Raw genomic sequence first — 18390 nt, forward strand, 5'->3', positions numbered from 1 at the left:
GACGTCCAATGACCGGGGGGGGGAAAAAAAACAGAAGCCAAAAGCCCCAAGTTAAATCAAGGAATAACTGTGTAAGATTATTTGCCAATCATTGGGCTAGGCTGTACATCATAGAAAAGGGTTTCAATACCTATTGGCAAACTTTTAAACCGTTGCCTGCCCTATCCCATTGAAATACAAGAAGACAGCCACTGATAGTGTTCTTATGGTGATAACATCTGAAAGTTATGGAGCTACACTTTTTTTTTTTTTTTTTTAAGGAAAGAATGTGGGTATTCAGACGCTTGCGCTGAAATAAAATCCAATTTCATTGTTCCAGGCTATCATATGGTAGACTTAGATGTTCAGTTTCAAATGCTTCATACTTGAAATAAATACTTGGTATTTTTATAAAATATATGTGGTTGCTAAATTGAAATGCCAGGAACAGCAAGCTGTGATCATTTCAATTGTTTTGGAGGCTGTTAACCTGTCCAAGTTGGGCTGTATCTTTCCAGACATTCTTTGCCCCGATTAGCAGTTTTACAGAAAAGTTAAAAGCTTGGAAATAAAGTTGTAAAGCTGTGGTGTTTCCTAGTGGGCTTTGTTACCACAAGTAAATTGTGGTGCTTGCTCTTTCCATTCCACTTCCTTCCTCATTGGAAATCTGAACACATTACACCTGCTAACCTGTAGTAAAATGCCTGTGATTCCCCTTTTAACCTGGTCCAATTAGAATATTTAGCTTTCTAGTATTTAGAACAATATGTACCCAGGACCTGAAAGTTAAATGTTGCTAGTGGACTGCAGCGCACATTGTGCTTTCCAATTCAATACCAGAGCAAACCTAGCTTCAGGCCTACCATGGTAGCCTGATTGATTGTAGCAGTATAAAACTGAAATTACACCTGCGACACCACTCTGAGGTCAGAACATCCCTTAAAAATATTGATAAGCCATTCCTACATAGGTCTTGTAGCTCACAATTAAGGGTGCATAGCATTTAAAAGTAGTCCATGGAGAAATTTCATGTTAACATGTCCTCACAATGACCAGCCCTCAAAAGCTTTTTTGACTGTGGCAGGCCTATCTGTTTGTGTACAAAACCAGAGTACAGATTAACATCCTAATACTGTATCTTGGGGTTAACTATAAAAAACAATTAACAACTTGTTTAATAGTAATGCAATGATGAAGTATGATTTTTATAAATAGTGAGAAAGTGACATTTAGAAAGTTACATTTTCCCTGCCTGAAGTTCCTGGTGGCTAATCAGCATAATATTCTAGTAGCTCATAGCCAAGGATTAACCATTGGTTAGGTGTTGAACGCCTCCCAGGAGCCAATAGTAGGCTTCAATGAATGGCCAGAAAATTCCTCTGAGCTTCGCAGAATATGCAGAGTGCGACTGTGGGTCTCCTTTTGACAGTGTCAATATCTGTTTGACAAGTCTGCTGACCTGCATAGAACTTTTGGGCACACTTAAAAGGAAGAACACAGGATTGTAAGAATTTTGGTTACTGGTTGTGGTAGAGGAAACCCTACTCAAGCAGGAACCTCAGACATTGAGTGAAGTCACAAGCAAACCTTAAATTACTCTGTGCTCAACCCTCTGGTAGCTTGCCACAGATCAGTCAGGCTTAACTTGGATGCAATGTGTAAAGTATTTATGCGGAAATCCGATCCGTATTAAAGTGAAACACAACGAAAGAAAAAACCCACACCAATTGTGAAAAATGTAGTACATTTTAATACAGAATTTAATACCAAACCAGCAAAAATGCAATCAGTAGAACGGGAGATATCAAATTTTAAAGATTTAATGGAAAATAGCACCAAAAAGCACAAAGCACCAACTATAGTTGTCTGGATGCAGTAGACCGAGGCGTTCACAAGTTCAGGATGACTGTTGGCATGCTGGCTGGCTAAAAGGACCCAGTATTGGCCCACTAATCAATGTACTTTAAATCCTGTTTGCGTAGTCCTGCGTCAAGGATGTGTTGTTGTTCGCCAGAGGTGATGTGAGGTCAAAGAAGTTGAAGGTTTGCAAGGCCGAGTCCAGCGTCATTGTTGGATGGCATCATTAAGGGGCTTGTGATGCGAAGGGCTCGGTCACAGATGCGTTGCGCAGCGATTCCAATACAGAGGTGATGTCACAATGCATCAGTTCTGCTGGGACCACTGCTGGGCTGGTAGAGCACCTTCAGGACCACTTTCAAGCATCCAAGAGTGGGGTGACACTGCTTAGGAGGGCAGAACTCAGTTAGAAGAGTCCAGGAACTGGGTTAAAGGTTGCTGGTGCCTGTTCTATCCCCAAGTGTGTGAGCAGGAGGCCAGCCAACTAGCCTTTGGAGTTACTCTGATGGTCTTAATTTCAAGATGCATGCCATGCCTGAGTGTTAAGGACTGAAAGGTAGCAGGGTAGCGCAGCAGAGGGCCAATCCTTGTAGCAAATCAGCACAGCAGTTCTCATTGGAAGTCTTCCAGAGGTCCAGATGTGCACTGAAGATTTGATTCTAAGGGTCCATTATTTATACCTGGTGTCCATGTAGAGGTGTCTGAAGCTTTCAACTCTCCTAAGGTATTGGTCATCCCCTCCCTTTCTGACCTGGTCCAAGCTTATCTGGGAACACAAAAGGGTAGTGACGAACACTTTGTGAGTGTGTTCAGGCAAGGTCTTTGTGATGTGCAGGTGTAGTAGGTGATCACTCCACCCCCTCGTTAACTCGGTGGTCCATCCAGCCAACACCATTCTTCCCTGTCGGGAGAAATACACAAGGGCCATCTGCCAGCTACACATAGTCTTGTGACCCAGGGACGGGCACCAAATGGTTAAGACAAGAAAATGTGATATTTTTCTGAAAGGGGTATTTTCAGAATTGTCTTCAGTTCCTACTTTGCCATTAAGTATGGCTTTTATTTTCAGTTCTTTAGACACTAAGTTAGACCTGTCTGCCTGAAACCGAATGTTATCCTATGGGAGAAGTAGGCCTTGAAGTAATGAAAAACAAATTTGAGCATTTCACTAGCACGACGTGTAAAACCTAGAAGTATATGCCCTACATTGTAATTACACTGCACCCCCTCCTCTTTGCTGTTCAGGGCCTACCCTAGGGTATTAAAAAAAAGGTTTCTTGCTGTGAAAAGGTTTATTTTGCGAGGCCAAAATGGTAGTTTAAAACTGCACATACTGGCTGCAAATGCAGTCCTGAGACTTGTTTAAAGGGCTACTTAGGTGGGTGGCGCAAACAATGCTGCAGGCTCACTAGTAGTATTTAATTTATAGTCCCTAGGTACCTAGAGTACACTATACTGGGAACTTAATGTAAATTAAATGTACCAGTTTGCTGTAAGCCAGTTCTACCATGTTCAAAGCAGAGAACACAAGCAGTTTAGCAGTGGTAAAATGGTCAGAGTACTGAATTCCAACAAAACTGGTTAAAAGAAAAAACAGGAGAGTGAAAGCAAAATGTTTGGTGATGACCCTGCAGAAAGGGCCAAGTCCTGTAAGGATGCTAAGACAATTCTTGTGTATCCACTGGCTGTGTGCTGAAGAATCCTGCTGTACGTCTGTCAGTGGGTTTATTGTAGCTACATTGGGTTTATTGTGGTTTACTCAATCTAGATTTTGGTAATAGATGTGGGAGGACATTAGGATTACGATAGTACCCTACAGAAACACCCCAACCCTCAGAGCCAGCATCTTTTGCCATCTTGAAAATGCCTAAAGTGTGTGTGTTTGGTCCAGGGTACTTTTAACCCCACCTGTTACGGTGAGTCCCGGTTCCTATCCCAGCCACTAGCTGGTGCCAGGCATAACTGTGGCGCCATGATGCGCCCGCTTCAAAACGCTGCTGGACCGGACGATGAAAAGAGGACTAAACTCGTTGTGACATGAGGAGCCCTGAAGGACTTTATTTGCTTCGTCCTGCGCCCAGGGCAAATTGGACAAAAGTTCATAAGTCTGACCTGTACACGCTACAGGGGCACTATATTACAAGAGTTTGTGTGGGCTTTATAAGTGTACTCCTGTGGTGGCTAGGGACTTAAAGCATTAAGTCGGAAGGTAAAATGGTTGACCAGTTCAAACCTGTTTGCTATTTGCGACCCACTCAGTCGTGGTCAGCCGCAAATTGCACCTGGGTCCTGGTCTACTGTGACCAGTGACTATTATTGACGTTTTGTCCTTTTTATTAAAAAAAAAAAAAAAAAAAAAAGGCATTTCAGGTGTTTGTGCCACGTTCTACGCATTATCTTGGACATCTGCTATAAGAAGTCATGTTACAAATCAGTATTTTTCAATCCCAATGTGTCCCTAGTTATTCTGGTGGCTACTCTTGCTTCAATCAATATGATTACCCACATTTCTAACAATCATCTTTCGGGGGATACTCCAGTCATTAGTCTAATTGTGGCAGCCCCAATTATACAGGTCAGTTGTAGCTAATTTCTGATGTCATTTGATCTTCGTTGCCTCAGAGTGTCTCAGAATAAACTTGATCTTTGTTCGTACCCAAGTAAAATTGGTGGAAACTTGACCGTAGCAGACAACTAATCAACAAAGTAGAAAAAAAAAAAAAAGGCCTTTGGAGGTTAGTATTTAAAGTATTCTTGTGTGAAAGTGTGTTTGTGGCTGGTAGCAGGCTGATAGTGTCTTCATAAGCGTGCATGATGGGTTGAGATGTGTGTGTATTTCTCAGGTCTTAGTGGGGGGAATGGATATGTAACGGATTGTGCCGCAGACGTAATACAGACAGCTCTGTCTTTGCGCACAATGGGCGACACAACAAAAGGCAAATAAAGGTTCACAACCAATTAGTTCTGGGCTCATGTGGTCTTTTCTTTATCTAATCAGACTCCACCTCTCGTCTCATGTCTACTACTTCTTTGTCACTATCCTCAGTCTGTTCCGAGTCCGTCTCTCCCGCTGGGTGCTCCCAGTTCTCCAGGACCTCAACCCATAGCTCCGTCACCAGGTGTCTCCGGATCTCTCAAGCATCCTCTTGGCGTAATATGCTCTCCTCAGCCCTAGCCCACACGGTGACTTCACTTGTCATGCTTCAAACTGTCCCCTTTTGGATTTCCATGCTAGTGCAATTCGAAGCCTGGCTAGTGCTAGGGCCACATCTAAAAATGTAGTTATACTTTTGCATGCTCTAGATAATCTCCGCAGGAGGCACACTTCCAAGGTACAAGGAAGGCTGCACACCAGTATTGTGTGTAGGTGAAGCACTACAGCATTCCAGCTAGCCTGAAGCGTCAGGCACCCACCTGATGTGGGGAAAATCTGTGTCAGGCTGGCGACACCTGGGGCATTCCTAGTACTCTACACCCTAGAGAACCTGTAGCCTGTGCGGGGTGAGTTTTTTGTAACAAGCAATATAGTCTGTATATATTTCAATCTAATATTTCTAGATACTTAGGGTAAACTAGCATCCTATCCCACTCCTTGGCCATTACCCAGTGAGCTCTCCCATCAAGCCTCAAATGCCACCAGTGGCTTCTGTCCCATCTCAAGTAATGCACTGTAAAAACCACATCACTATGGCGCTGTACCCAGCAAGAGCAGGAGCTGCAGCATTTCATGTTGTGGACATTGCTGCCCCCCACCCCCCCCCCCACCCAGAGGTCAGTACATGCCCGCACAATTACTTCATAAGTCGGGAACTGGCTACGCATCAGAGCAAATTGTTCTATTAGCTTTTTTAGCGACATAAAGACTCCTGTCGCGAAACAACCACTGTCCTCCGAAGCACCCTTAAAGCAGCCGACCGGGGTGCTGTGTATAATTTGAAGTCTGGAGTGCCAAGACCACCCTTTGCAGGAGGATGCCTTAGCACCTCCAGCAACACCCTTTGGCGGCCTCCATCCCATACCAGCTCTCAAAGGAGGGCATCCAGTTGCGGGGACAATGTGACAGAGATCCTGACTAGGAGATTTGTAGACATATAACAGTCGTGGGAACATCGCCATTTTAGAGAAGCACAAGTGAGCTATAAGTCACAATCTTAAATAGCTCCAAAAGGTAATACAGGGTCGAAAGGGAGCGCAGTGCTGTACCCAGGTTACCTTAGCGTAGGTCCTCCTGCACATAGCATCCCTGGCTGCCGCTGGGCCATTGTCCAGTTACACGAGGAGGTCTCCCTCATAAAGCGGGATAATGTGTATGGCCAACAGTCTGTATGCCATTGTTCTTCCCCTCCCTTTGTAATAATTTCATTTCTGGTTCAGTGACTAGAGCAACAGCGGGAGCCCTGTCGAGGTCCTCTGGAGAGGAAACCTCATTAGCAGTGGAAATAGTGTTAACTCTCTTAACCCTTGAAGTCGTTCTTGTGTAGAGTAAAGTGACCCATTTAATCCACCTCTTCTCCATTCCCATTTTGTGCATAGCCTTCATCTGGAAGTCCCACTGTATCTAATCAAAGGCCTTTTCACGGTCTCCCAACATGATCGCGTCGGGGGATCGTTGGCCTTGGGGTGGTGTAGGACATGATAGTCTCCTGAGTGTAACAGAAGTGCTACGGCAGGGGATGAAGCCATTCTGGTCTGTGTACCAAACCCGGCATATGAGGGAGTATTCTGGTCGCTAGGACTTTACTCAGAATCTTAGTCTGTACTGAGCATAAACTGCAGGTGGCAGGCAGTTACTGGTGTGGGGGGGTTCATAATCGTGTTAAGAGGAATAACTGTCGGTCTGAGTGTTGTATCGGGTAGGCAGCTCTCTTTCAGGAACTCCACATAGAGTGCCTCCAGCTTCTGGGCCAGCAGACCCACGTATGTTCCATAAAACTCCTCTGGGAGGCCTTCTGGGCCAGGGATTTTGCCAGTGGCCATGTTTTTAGTGGCTTGTCTTCTCTTGGGCTGTCACTGGACCCCCCGTCCCCCTCCCTCTTCTGTGCTGTCAGCGAAAGCACTGGTACAAGGAGTTTGTCCAGGAGCTTGTCTTGCATAGTGTCTGGGAGGAACTCTGGCTAATGTATAGGGTTTCGTAGTAACTTCGGAACTCATTTGTGTTTTGGCAAGTAAACATGGGCCCCCATAGTCTGTCAGGTGTGTACTCAGGACTCCCCTCAACGGAGGGTGAATGAGCCATGCTATTAGCCTTCCTGATTTACCTTCTGTATCATGAGCTTTGCTATGTATGTCTTGTAATCGTGGCATCTTAACTTTTTTTTGGATGGTATTGTAGTGTTTTCATGTCAAATAGAAGCCTTTGAGTAGCGGGGGCTGGCAGGGCGTGGTCATTTGAATGCTTTGTGGCATCTAGGGTGTGTAGTTCTTCATTCAGTTCCCTACTGTTAACTTCAGATTGCCCCAAGCAATGACCCCTGACACTACCTTGAAGGCCTTCCACTGAGAAGAGAGGATGCCGGTCCTTAATTGTCAATGAAGTATTCTGTAATGGCGTGCTTAGTGTTTCTCTGTAAGGATCCTCCAGTGTTGCCTGCTGGATACGCCATGTCATAATCGCTGACATATCTGTTGGTCGATGCCCCAGAAGCAGGGGGCTGTGGTCGGATAGCATGTGACCCAAGTATTCTGTGAAAGTGGTGAACTGAGACAGTTTAGTGGAGCTTAGTGAGAAGGGAGTACCAGTGTGAGTAGGACTAATCTCGCTTTCAACCATGTTGAGTGTGCCAGACGTCTGACAGTCACCATTGTTGTACCCACTCTTTGTTGCTACCCTACGGGCTGGTGCCCCCGGTATGGGGGTGTAGAATGATCAAAGTGCACGTCATTGACAGTTAAAATCTCCACCCACCAATAGGTTGCACCTACCAGTTGTCCCAATGGGCCGACAAAGAAAGGACAGTTGATCGTGATTGGGCGCGCATATGCTCCCCAGTGTCACCTCTTACCGCTATCCTACCCCATACCAGCACATATCATCCCTCCACATCAAGCATTGTAGGAGTTCAAAAGGGGTTCACAGAGGCCTTCATGAGGCAGGCAGTGCTGTCCCAGCCCATGTCCCACTCACATTGTTTAACCGAGGTGTCAGGTGCTTTGTCCTGCTTGCGTAACATCGTAAAGAGGCAGTGGTTGTCTTTGAAATGTCGAATATCAACCGTGGAGGCCTCTCGGCCCTTGAGCTCTTCCTTGTCCAGGGACCATTCTCCCATCTGTCCGAAAGGGCCACCACTTGTTGTGTTAGGTCCAGTTGCACCGGGCGCATTTCCTCAATTCCAACCTCCATACCCCTCACCTTGTCTGCAAGTTTGGGTTGTTCAGCTCTTAGCAGGCAATATCTCACCTAGACTGCACCAATGTCCTGTTGGAGTGCAGTGTTTTTGCCAGCGATGGTGGCTAGAATCCTGTCAAACGGGACCTGCAGAGGCACCGTTTTCTCTGGGTCCATGGTCTCCCCCATGTGGCTGGTGTAATTTCTGCCAGCTCCATCAGTGTGCCCGGCTTTTTACCCCTGGGTTCACCTTTGGTCGCCTCATGTTGTATCCGTGGGATCAGGCTGAGGCACGGGACAGGTAATGTCCATAAATACTGTTGTGCCAGACTTGAGCACACACCTCGGGGCCAGCTCGTGGGTGAGTTTCTGTCACAGAATTCCAACGACCAGTGAATTATGAGGGCTGAATCCTTGCAATCACATATGATTTGCAGGCTCCCCTTTGCACATACGTGGTCCATGTATGATTTCTCTCGGACCGTGCTCTGTGCCCCTACAGGTAGGTCAGGGCCCCCCTCCCACCCCCCCCCCCCCCCCTCCTCCACTGTCACAGGCCGCAGGGAGTGTGCAGTTGCTGTCGGAGCCCCGTGTATAAGGTCACCCAGGGGTGCAGTGGGCAGACAGACCTCAGGAATCTGGCATTGAGGAGCATGAGGAGTCTATTCTCCCCGGGCCTTGGTGCTTGAATGATGGGTGTGGCCCAGCCCCTCTCTGACATCCATTGAGCAGGATTCTGCAGTAGTCTGTCGTTTTTGGAGGAGTAACTATGTACAAATAAAACCTCTTTGGTGCCGACAGAACAGTAGCGAGGTGGATGGTGGTGGCTGCCTACAGTGCTCAGTTTCCTACACGCTCTAATCTCAATCTATGCTTGGGGCATTCAACAGAATCAATAGGGTGGGATGGCACCATATGCCTACAGCCTTCAGGTCCAACCATCTCCTCTCTGGTAGCTTTGTCCCGCTGAGCTTTGTTGTCCAGAGCTAGGCCGATTGGGGGCCAGTAGACAGGTGGGTCTGTATGCGCTGTTCAGTGCAGCAACTCTTTTCCTCTGGGCTGCAGAGGGAAGAGGCTGACTACTTCCAGGCGTAGGGCTGCCGCTGTCAACTCTGCTTGTAGGAGCTCCTGGGGTTCAGCACTTCGCACCAACAGTGGAGGAAGAGCGGCAGGGCATCCAGGTCTCACTGACCCTGCTGCTGATTGAGCAGGCATCTTCTCTGTCCTGCATGGCAGGCCCATCACAGGCTGCCAGGCCAGCGAATTCTGTGTAGCTCCCCCAAGTCCTGCTTGCTGGACTGCCTGCTGCATCCCAGAGCCGCTTACCATACCTTAGCCCACCAATTCACATTATTGCTGATGTGTGCCTCTTTGTCGGTGTTAGATGGGGCCCCTGTTATGGAGATTATGCATGATAGTAGTTAAGAGCCAGAGCAAAGTGGTACCACTACATGGTTGCCATCTTGGCCAGCTGGCCATGCCCCCTGCTTCTTGGTTTTATTTACACTTAAACTTTAAAAAGTCCTATACCCGCTTCCCCATGTTGTATTTGTCAAATTGTTTTACATCTTATGCTAATTGTATTAGTTCAGCCATATCTGAGAGACCTTAACGAGCAGATGTGGGCCAACCTTCTTGTGCCTGTCACCGCTCTGTTTACAGTCCGAAGGAGTGTCTTAAGGGTAGCTGGATGCTGTTTGAGAACTTTTATGTGCAGAGTATTTTCATAGTCCAATTGCCACAACACTAGGAATTGGATTACTATATTTTACTCTGACTTCTCTGTGGAATCAAATATTTTACCCCAATCAAAGTTGAAACTGTGCACCCTTGCTATTTTACTGATGTATGATCAAACAAAAAGGTTTTATCCAAGAAGAAGCCAAGAGTTGGTGACTAACATGAATTAAGAGTTACATGGTATATATTTTATTACATATTAAGCCTAATTGGAATCCTGATGCAGGAAGTTGGTGCAGTGTAGCAAGAGCAACTCAATGGCTTAAACTTTTGTCAGTGGTCTTGTATTTTGACTTGCATGTCTTGAGTAACCTTGTCAATGTATTAAAAATCTTTAGGGAAGGAAATGTGAGCTGGGCTGGAGAAACTGCATAGACCCAAGGGCACTGTCTGAGTTGCAGTCCACTCTGGTAGAGTGTCGCTAGAGGTCTGGAAAGACTACACCCACTTCCACCGATTATCCTCTGTGGTTCAGGTGGACCTCTTATTCTAAAAAGTCAGTTTGGGTTGCTTAGTGTGTTTTCCCATTATGACGCAAAGCATGTCCAACGAAGAGACCCCAGGGGGCTCAACAGTTCAAAAGGTGATGGCACCGTGCAGAAGCCAGGTGGTCCGGCACAAAGGCCCACTGTGTCCCGTCTCACCCCAGGTGTCAACGATAAGAGTCCAAGGGGGCACAAGGAGGCTTATCTCCCGTCACCTTGTCCTGGCAGTCCAGGATAAGTCATTGCTGCCTCCTTGGGTTACAGCTGGCTGTTCAGACTCTCATCCAGTCCTTTAGGTGTTGCAGAATGTTCCAGCAGTTGGGGTTAATAGTGCCTCTTAAGCCAGTTAGCGCCCCATGGGCCTAAGGGCCTCCTCCCATAGCCGCTGTAGCCTAGTGTCCTTGTAAGTGATGAAGCCCCCATGTGCTCCAGGAGGAAGCCTCTGCAGATCTATTGTTCCGATGTCCGGCTAATTGTTTCCCAAGGGATGTCCACTCTACAGGCCTGGACAATCTCGCAGGTCCGGGGCCAATCAATGCACAGCTCTTCCACAGCCCTGCAGCGAGGTCACATTGGCTGTATCAGGGAAGGAGTGGCACACCCACAGTACGCCCAAAGGGTGGAAAACCAGGATCTTCTGTGTGGGCGCCCCCAACAACCTCACAGCCGCTGTATGCCCTGCTTCCTTCTGAATCAAGAGGACCCCCTCTGTACTCCAGGAGGGACCCTTTCACCTGCAGATCCACTGTGATTGTTTCTGGCAGGCTTTCCACTCTACAGGGCTTGCCTCGGCCCTGTTGCAAGTTTCAGGGAAGGCGTGGTGTGCCTGCAGTACACTCCAAAGCGTGGAAAACCTGGATCTTCTGCTTTTCCCAATTACCCCTTCCTCCAACCCTCCCACTTTACCCTCCCACCCCCAACAAACGCAGTCCTCACTATGTCTCCAGTAGCTCTCTAGGCATGGCAAGGCTGTTATCTCCCCGCCCCTTATCAGAGCGTCACTCACCTGACCCAGTTACTTCCACTTGAACAGGATCCTGGGGCCCCCCCATCACCTTTCTTCATGCTCGCTCTGTAGCCGACCCGGCGCCTGCAGGACCTGCATCTTCCATCCCACCTAGGCTTCAGCTGGCTTTAAGGGCATAAATGGCCTCCAATTCAACCTTGGGTTGGGGGGGGGGGGGCAGGGGCAGATGATCATTGCCACAATGGAGAGTGCCTCCACCACTCCAGAGTGAGGTTGGGGGCTCAGTGCATGAATTACTGATTGGGATCTCATCTTATGGCGCTTCACTGGAATGCAGCCATCTGTCTGGCATCCAACCCCCACTGTTCTGAATCCCTGATGCTCAAACACACTGATTTGCCCCCACCCCCCCCCCCCCCCCCCCCAACACAAACTTCCAATCAAGTTTTATGTGGAACGTATCGGATACCTAGGCATATGGTCCCGCCCAGATTCGAAGGCCAATTAGCACCTCTATGGACACCTTTACCTCTCTGGACAAAACTGCCTCCGCCCCTAGCTAGAAGGGTAGTTCTGATAATGATGGCCATATTGCTGAAACTTATTTTTGAATAGTCTGATTCGAGTAACTAAAGTTTTTATGTAACTCAAGACCCTCCTGATATGGTACCTTAGGAACAAACATCCGAGAATCAGCTGAGCTAAGGTAGAGCGCCTATACAAGAAACGAGGATTTGTGGTCCCTTGTGTAGGATTATACTACTTGGTAGTTCAAGCCCAATACCTGCACATTTCACAATATTCCACAGGTTCTGCATCTAGACAGTCTGGAATACTCCCTCCCCACCCTTGCCCCTCTCCCTTACAACCTGCAGGGGATAATCCTAACTTTAACCACTAGGTGGCCACGGATTAGACTGGTCAACCTCTCTCCCCTGAGCAGTAACCTGTGTATGGAGAGATCCTCCTGTGAAAACTGTACCATCAAAATATTTGAGACTAAGTGGTTATTACAAATCAAAGACGTTTGTTGATTAAAAAATGTTGGACATTATCATTCTTCAAATGGTAGGCCTTTAGGCAAATGCAGGAAGATCATTTGTTCCTTGTTCAGTGCCTTCAGTGCCACCCAGACTAGCACTGGGAGAAACCATTTGCTTTGAATTTTTACATGTTCTCATCCCCAAAACAATATTTTATCTGTCCTAGTTCTAAATAAATAAAATTTAAATTTTAAATCCTTGGACAAACCACACCTTTGACAGTGACCACCTTTTTTCCTGCTATTCAACCTTAGTTTGCCTGGGCTACTCTATTGCCATCTTTATCACCTGCATTGGGTGCATCACTGTCTGCTGCCTTTATAGAGCCAGAGCACCCAGTGTTAAATACATATTGAGGGAACTGCTTAACATTTGGTGTGGGGCAGATGTGTATGGGGTAATCTGGAGTTACCAGACTCCGCTTGTGACAGTTGGGGCCTTTTTTACTGCTGAGGTCCCGGGGCCACCATAAAATTGAATTAACAACTGAGCAAATTACACCCCTTTGGCACTTGATCTTGAGGGTAGAAGAGCATTCTAAATTTGCTGATGGAATTGAGTGTGCTAGAGACTCAGAACTCTGAAAACATGCAATAACAATAATAGTACATGTACATGGTATTGAAAACGTGTAATAAAATTTCACAATCCGCCTCCTAATTCCTCCGGGCTTGAACACGCATTAATTTGGGGAAAGAGTTGCCTCCCTAAAGTAAGTGTTCAGCCAATTTGCAGGGAGCGCACTCGCTGCTGAGATCAGGTTCCATTCTTTCATGGGATGCAGCTGTCCTGTTGTGTCCAGCTTCAGCACTGCCTATGGCCTGCTCTTCCTCTTAGCCTGTCTGCATCGCTCACACTAGTCGGAATGTGCATTATTTTATTTTACAGACCAGTGAGGGCAGTTCGGTGAAATTAAGCTGCTGGGGGTAGGGCATAGGGGCAATTTCATGATTGCTGAACTACCGTGTTGGACTAACACCTCTGCATCCCCTGACTACTTATTTCATTCCATTGACCCAATAATTCCCTCTGAATCCACACTCAGTTATTTGGATTCCCCATGAAGAGGGTAGGGTTGTTGCATGTTACAGTCTCTGTGAGACACTAGTTCCATCACCCTTCTACTGGAATCCGGCAGGGCGCTTAAGGTCAATATTTTGATATCTGCTGAACACCGTTTGCGTTTTCAGTGCACTTTCTTAGTTGTGTGTTACTTGGTGACTGCAAAACTAGTTTGGGTTTTCTTCGTTCAGAAAAGTGCACCTGGTTACTGATCATGGTTGTGCTACAACCGCAGCACAAGTGGGGACTACATTTCTTGGAAATATATTCCCATAATTATTGAAAGTTGCTTGAAGGGGGCACAGAGCTAATAAGCATAGTGCAGGCACAAAAGAATGGGGTTGAAGGGTGGCTCAAGACAGTGGATATAGTGACTGCTCTCTTCTGCTACATGCACTGGTGTAATACAAGAAAGGTCTAATCTCCTTCTCTAGCTAGCAGGCCAGTGGGTCTTCTAAAGGCAATTTCCTTCTACAAAGGGCACCTTCTGTCCTCCTTTAAAGGAGCAAGCATAGGAATCTTTCTCAAGAGGCACATGGGGGTAGAGGTGGATTGTCAGTGACCCCAGCAGGCATTTGAACTTCAGGTATTCTTTCCAATCTGAAAGGGGAGCTAGCTTTCCAAGGCCTTCAGCCTGAAACTCTGAGAACTCACTGTCACCACCTCACCCCCTCTGTGTGACCGCAGGAATAGGTCATTTAGAAATCTCAGTGGGACTGACTTTGGATTTTTTCTGTCCTGTAATTAACCTTGCCAAGACGCAGCACTCTCTGGCTGGTTCATCCCCAACCTCTCTTGTCTGCCATGCAAATACTGGAGTTCAGAATAGATTCCTGTATCCATGCATTAAGGAAAAGCACACATAGTGAGGGGATCACTTTGTCTCATACAAGCAGTGCAAGCTTGCCTTAATGTCCAAAATGGATGAAAAGAGGAGACCAAGCGGAGTAGAACTTGCAAACCTTTAAACAGGAGAGGCCAGTAGACCACTCTACCACTGACCGCAAAGGGGGTGGTGGAGGTGGGAGGTGGTTGGATGTAGCCTACACCGTCTGCTGTGATGGTTAGCTGCTACCATTGGTTGTTCTTCTCATGACAAGAGCCACTTTGTAAAAAGGAGGAGTACCTTTGGTGTGCTTCAGGACCAGAACCTAGACAGACAAGCAACTGTGCATACTCAGCTGAGCCATGGGGGAGACCTTTCCATCTCAATATGTATATAATACCAAGTGGCAATTGTCACTGTGTAGTTATGGTTCAGACACTTTCCACTGAAAAGGTTTTTAATAAATTTACCTAGAACTTGACTCCTTTGATGGGTTCGCACTAAATTTCACAAATTGCAAGGTTCATCAGCTAATCTGTCATCAATTTTGTACTGGTGTGTCCGGGTAAAGAAAAGTTAAAGGCGGTATCGGGTGGAGGTCCAGAGAAAAAGGATTTCCATTCTGCAGCTTCCATTGGAAATGTTGCTTACTCGTACATCCTGTATCACTTCGCAGATTTGCACCAAACTTGCCGACAAAGTAGATCTTTATGTGGAATACGTGCTTATGTTGAAATCCACTATGTAGTCCTTGATAAATTAGTGCTGCATAGTGGACATTGAAGGGTTAACACTTTTACATACTTCTACTGTTAAGTCGCTTTAGAACTCAAATTTGGTCACTCAATCTGAATTTAGGAAATGTGATTAACTGTATAGAGTTCTGTAAATTTTTTTTTTTTTTTTTTTCTTTCCCTCTGCCATCTTGAAACACTTGAGTTGGCACCGCCCTGCAAGTTTAGGGCTATGGGAAAAAAGTCTTCCGTCAAGGACTGCCCCTCAAAGGTGGCAAACCCCAGGAAAGCACAGAGACATGGGAATCTCATATATGGTGAAGGACTTGGGAGTCAAAAGGCAATTGTGAGCAGCCAGGGTAGTTGCTGGATTTGACCAACATTTTATTAGTGACTCAGATCATTTCTCACTTCCAAGTTTCAGGCAGGTGGGGAAAAAAAAAAAAGTACATCCAGAAACTAAGTTTGACAGAGTGGATGATGGCAGGATGATTGTTGGAGGGCCTGCCACAGTTGAGGCCTAGAGCACCTGCAGGTACATTTGGAAAAGTAGTACATCTTAGAGAAATTCACGAAAGAGCAGTTAAAATGAGTAATCCTCCTGGTTTGACAGTTATGGTTATATCACACACAATTTTCCGATGACACAAGCTAAACAAAAATGTATCAAAAGAACAACATGCTTTGAATAGTGAGTTCTAGAATGTGTTCGCTGACTATAATTGTGATTTTCAATAGTTTTACAGGTTTGAACCATAACTTTGTTATTGACTGTGGTTCTCTCATATATAAAGAATCATTGGGCAGAGTGGAAGCTTTGCCCATCCACATCTTGGTTACCCACCTCTGTCCCTATGTAGACTAAATGCCTACCAAAATAAAGCAGCACCATTAGTTAATATGAAAAGGGGTGAGCAAACATTGCTGGACCTGGAACAAAACTGTATGATTTTGGTCTAGGCCCAGCCATGTTGCTCACCCCTTTTCCGATTAACTAATAGTACTGTTTTATTTTTCACTTTTGCCAAACATGAAAGTAGGGATGGAGGTAGGTTCCCAAGATATTCCACTTCCACTTTGCCTGATTAGAAGCCTTTTATTCGTTTCGTCTTATTTTAGACTGGAATCATACGTAGCCTTCTGTTTTGGTCAAGTTAAAAAGAAAAAAAAATGCTTTATATATAAGCTAGTGGATAATGAATAGTTTAGGTTATACAGTCTTACAAGGGCGAGAACAGCAAGTAAAGTTGCTGCATGAGGAAGTTTAACTTAGTTAATGGACCCACTTGGAACCTGGACTAGCACATACGGTTTGTCTTAAGATCAAACATTGAGGTTACCCTCCAATTGAATCAAAAGGTATGTGGTCAGTGCGATTCAAACTGTTTTCAGACTTTCTACAAAATAGTCTCTTATAAGCCCATCTAACAGTGCTAATTTATCTGCAGACATTCTGATAATAAAACAAATTCGTAATTTGCCAGGAAAATGCATCCCTTGTCAAAAGGGCAGTGTGTTTGTTTGATGTAAGGATGTCTCTGTTAAGTGAGAGTTAATGGTTCCTTGATTTGTTGCATTTAGTACTTCAGGTAACGCACAGTAATTGAAAACGAATTGAAGGTTTTATAGCTGCAGGTAGGAAACATTAACATCAAGGCATCATAGACCTGTCTGAAATAAAGCAGTTGACCCTCATGCTGTAAGGGAGTCCTATGTGGAGCGGCCTTGAAGTTATTTCATTGAAGACATTGCCTTGCCACTTATCCTAATTAGCCCTTCTGGTGTATCTATAAAGGATCCAGCTCTGAGAATCCTTTTCTGAAGGACCACTCATCAATATTGGAGAACTTTCAGTTAGTGCCGCCAGATCAAAATTGATGACTCTTCACTGGAAATGAGGAAACTGTACCAATAGTCAATCCTAACAGCAGAAATACCTTGCCTCTGCCCAGTGAAAATAAATAATATTTCCCATGTAAATGTTTACTTTCTACAGTTTCTTTATGCAGTTCCTGAGATTTAATACTACCACAAAAGCCTCATCTCCCTTTGTGCCAACAGTTCATGAAAATTTACCTAGACTTACAACTCAATTATAGCCCCCCCCCATTTTGTTATATAAATACTTCACTCCTGAGCTCCATCTTCTCCATTCCTCCTTAATAAGGCTAGCCTCTTCTAAGTTGTTAGTCACATGAGCTCTTTTTAGATCTTGCGTGCCAACATACGCTATTGTTGTGAATGCTTTTGTTTACAATGAAAGGCTTGGAGCCAGCCTGTTGCTTACCATTTGTTGGCTTCTTTGTCACTCCTTTGCTGCCTTCTAATTGGACAGCAAATGCAGGGCGTTGCTTTTAAAAAATATATTTTTATTTTTTTCCCTGTGGAGCATGAAATTATCACACATCTCTTCCTCTTTGTTGGTGTCTATCTGCTACTCGTGCTGTTAGTATGTATAATTTGTCTGCTGCTTCTCCGTGTTGCGTATTTCCTCCACCCGCCCACCCTTTCTTCGTGTTGCCTATTCCGCCCACCCTTTCTTCGTGTTGCCTATTCCGAACACCCTCTCACCCTTTTTTCGTGTTGCCTGTTCTCCCCACCCTTTTTTCGTGTTGCCTGTTCTCCCCACCCTCTCACCCTTTCTTCGTGTTGCCTGTCCCCCCCCCCCACCCGCCCACCCTTTCTTCGTGTTGCCTGTTCCCCCCCCCCCCCCCCCCCCGCCCACCCTTTCTTCGTGTTGCCTGTTCGCCCCCACCCTTTCTTCGTGTTGCCTGGCCACCCCCCCGCCCACACCTGCCCGCCCTTTCTTCGTGTTGCCTGTTCTGCCCCCACCCGCTCTTTCCGTATTGCCTGCCTGTACGCCATCCACCCGAAAAAAGGGGGGATGGCGTGCAGGCAATATGGAATCATAGGTCTTTTTTTTCTTAACTTCACTTTTAACTATACTACATAACCATGTCTCTACACAGCATGACTAAAAGACACCGGCAAATCCAATAACTACTGCATAGGTGAGACCTAATAGCTTTGCCAATGCTTGCTGTATTTCTGCAAATTGCCTGCACCTTAATTTATGGATCCTGGCCTCCCCTCCTTGAAACCATATTCGTGTAACTTTATGGTACCTAATATCCGCTAGCCTATCTAGTCATCCCTGCTACCATTTCAAGAACTTCCAGCGCCTCACTAATTATCACACTTAACTGTATTAATCTAATCTACTACTAAGAAAATGGAGCAAATGCATAGAATGATTTCCATGGTAGCACAAATCTAATCTAAGTAACCAGTATAAAATCAACCACTAAATTAACTAGTACTTTTGTGTTCCTGGGTAGCATAATACTTGCAGTAAAGTGCTTCCACACCTTA

At 45.8% G+C, this 18390-nt stretch overlaps 1 protein-coding gene across 4 annotated transcripts in view; it reads left to right on the top strand.

Annotated features, from left to right (window-relative positions):
- Positions 1-18390, top strand: part of ECT2 (epithelial cell transforming 2) — a 201735-nt gene that overhangs the window by 88333 nt on the left and 95012 nt on the right. The gene's annotated exons all lie outside the window — the stretch shown is intronic.

The sequence above is a fragment of the Pleurodeles waltl genome, chromosome 11 (genome assembly GCF_031143425.1).
Source record: "Pleurodeles waltl isolate 20211129_DDA chromosome 11, aPleWal1.hap1.20221129, whole genome shotgun sequence".
NCBI lineage: Eukaryota > Metazoa > Chordata > Amphibia > Caudata > Salamandridae > Pleurodeles > Pleurodeles waltl.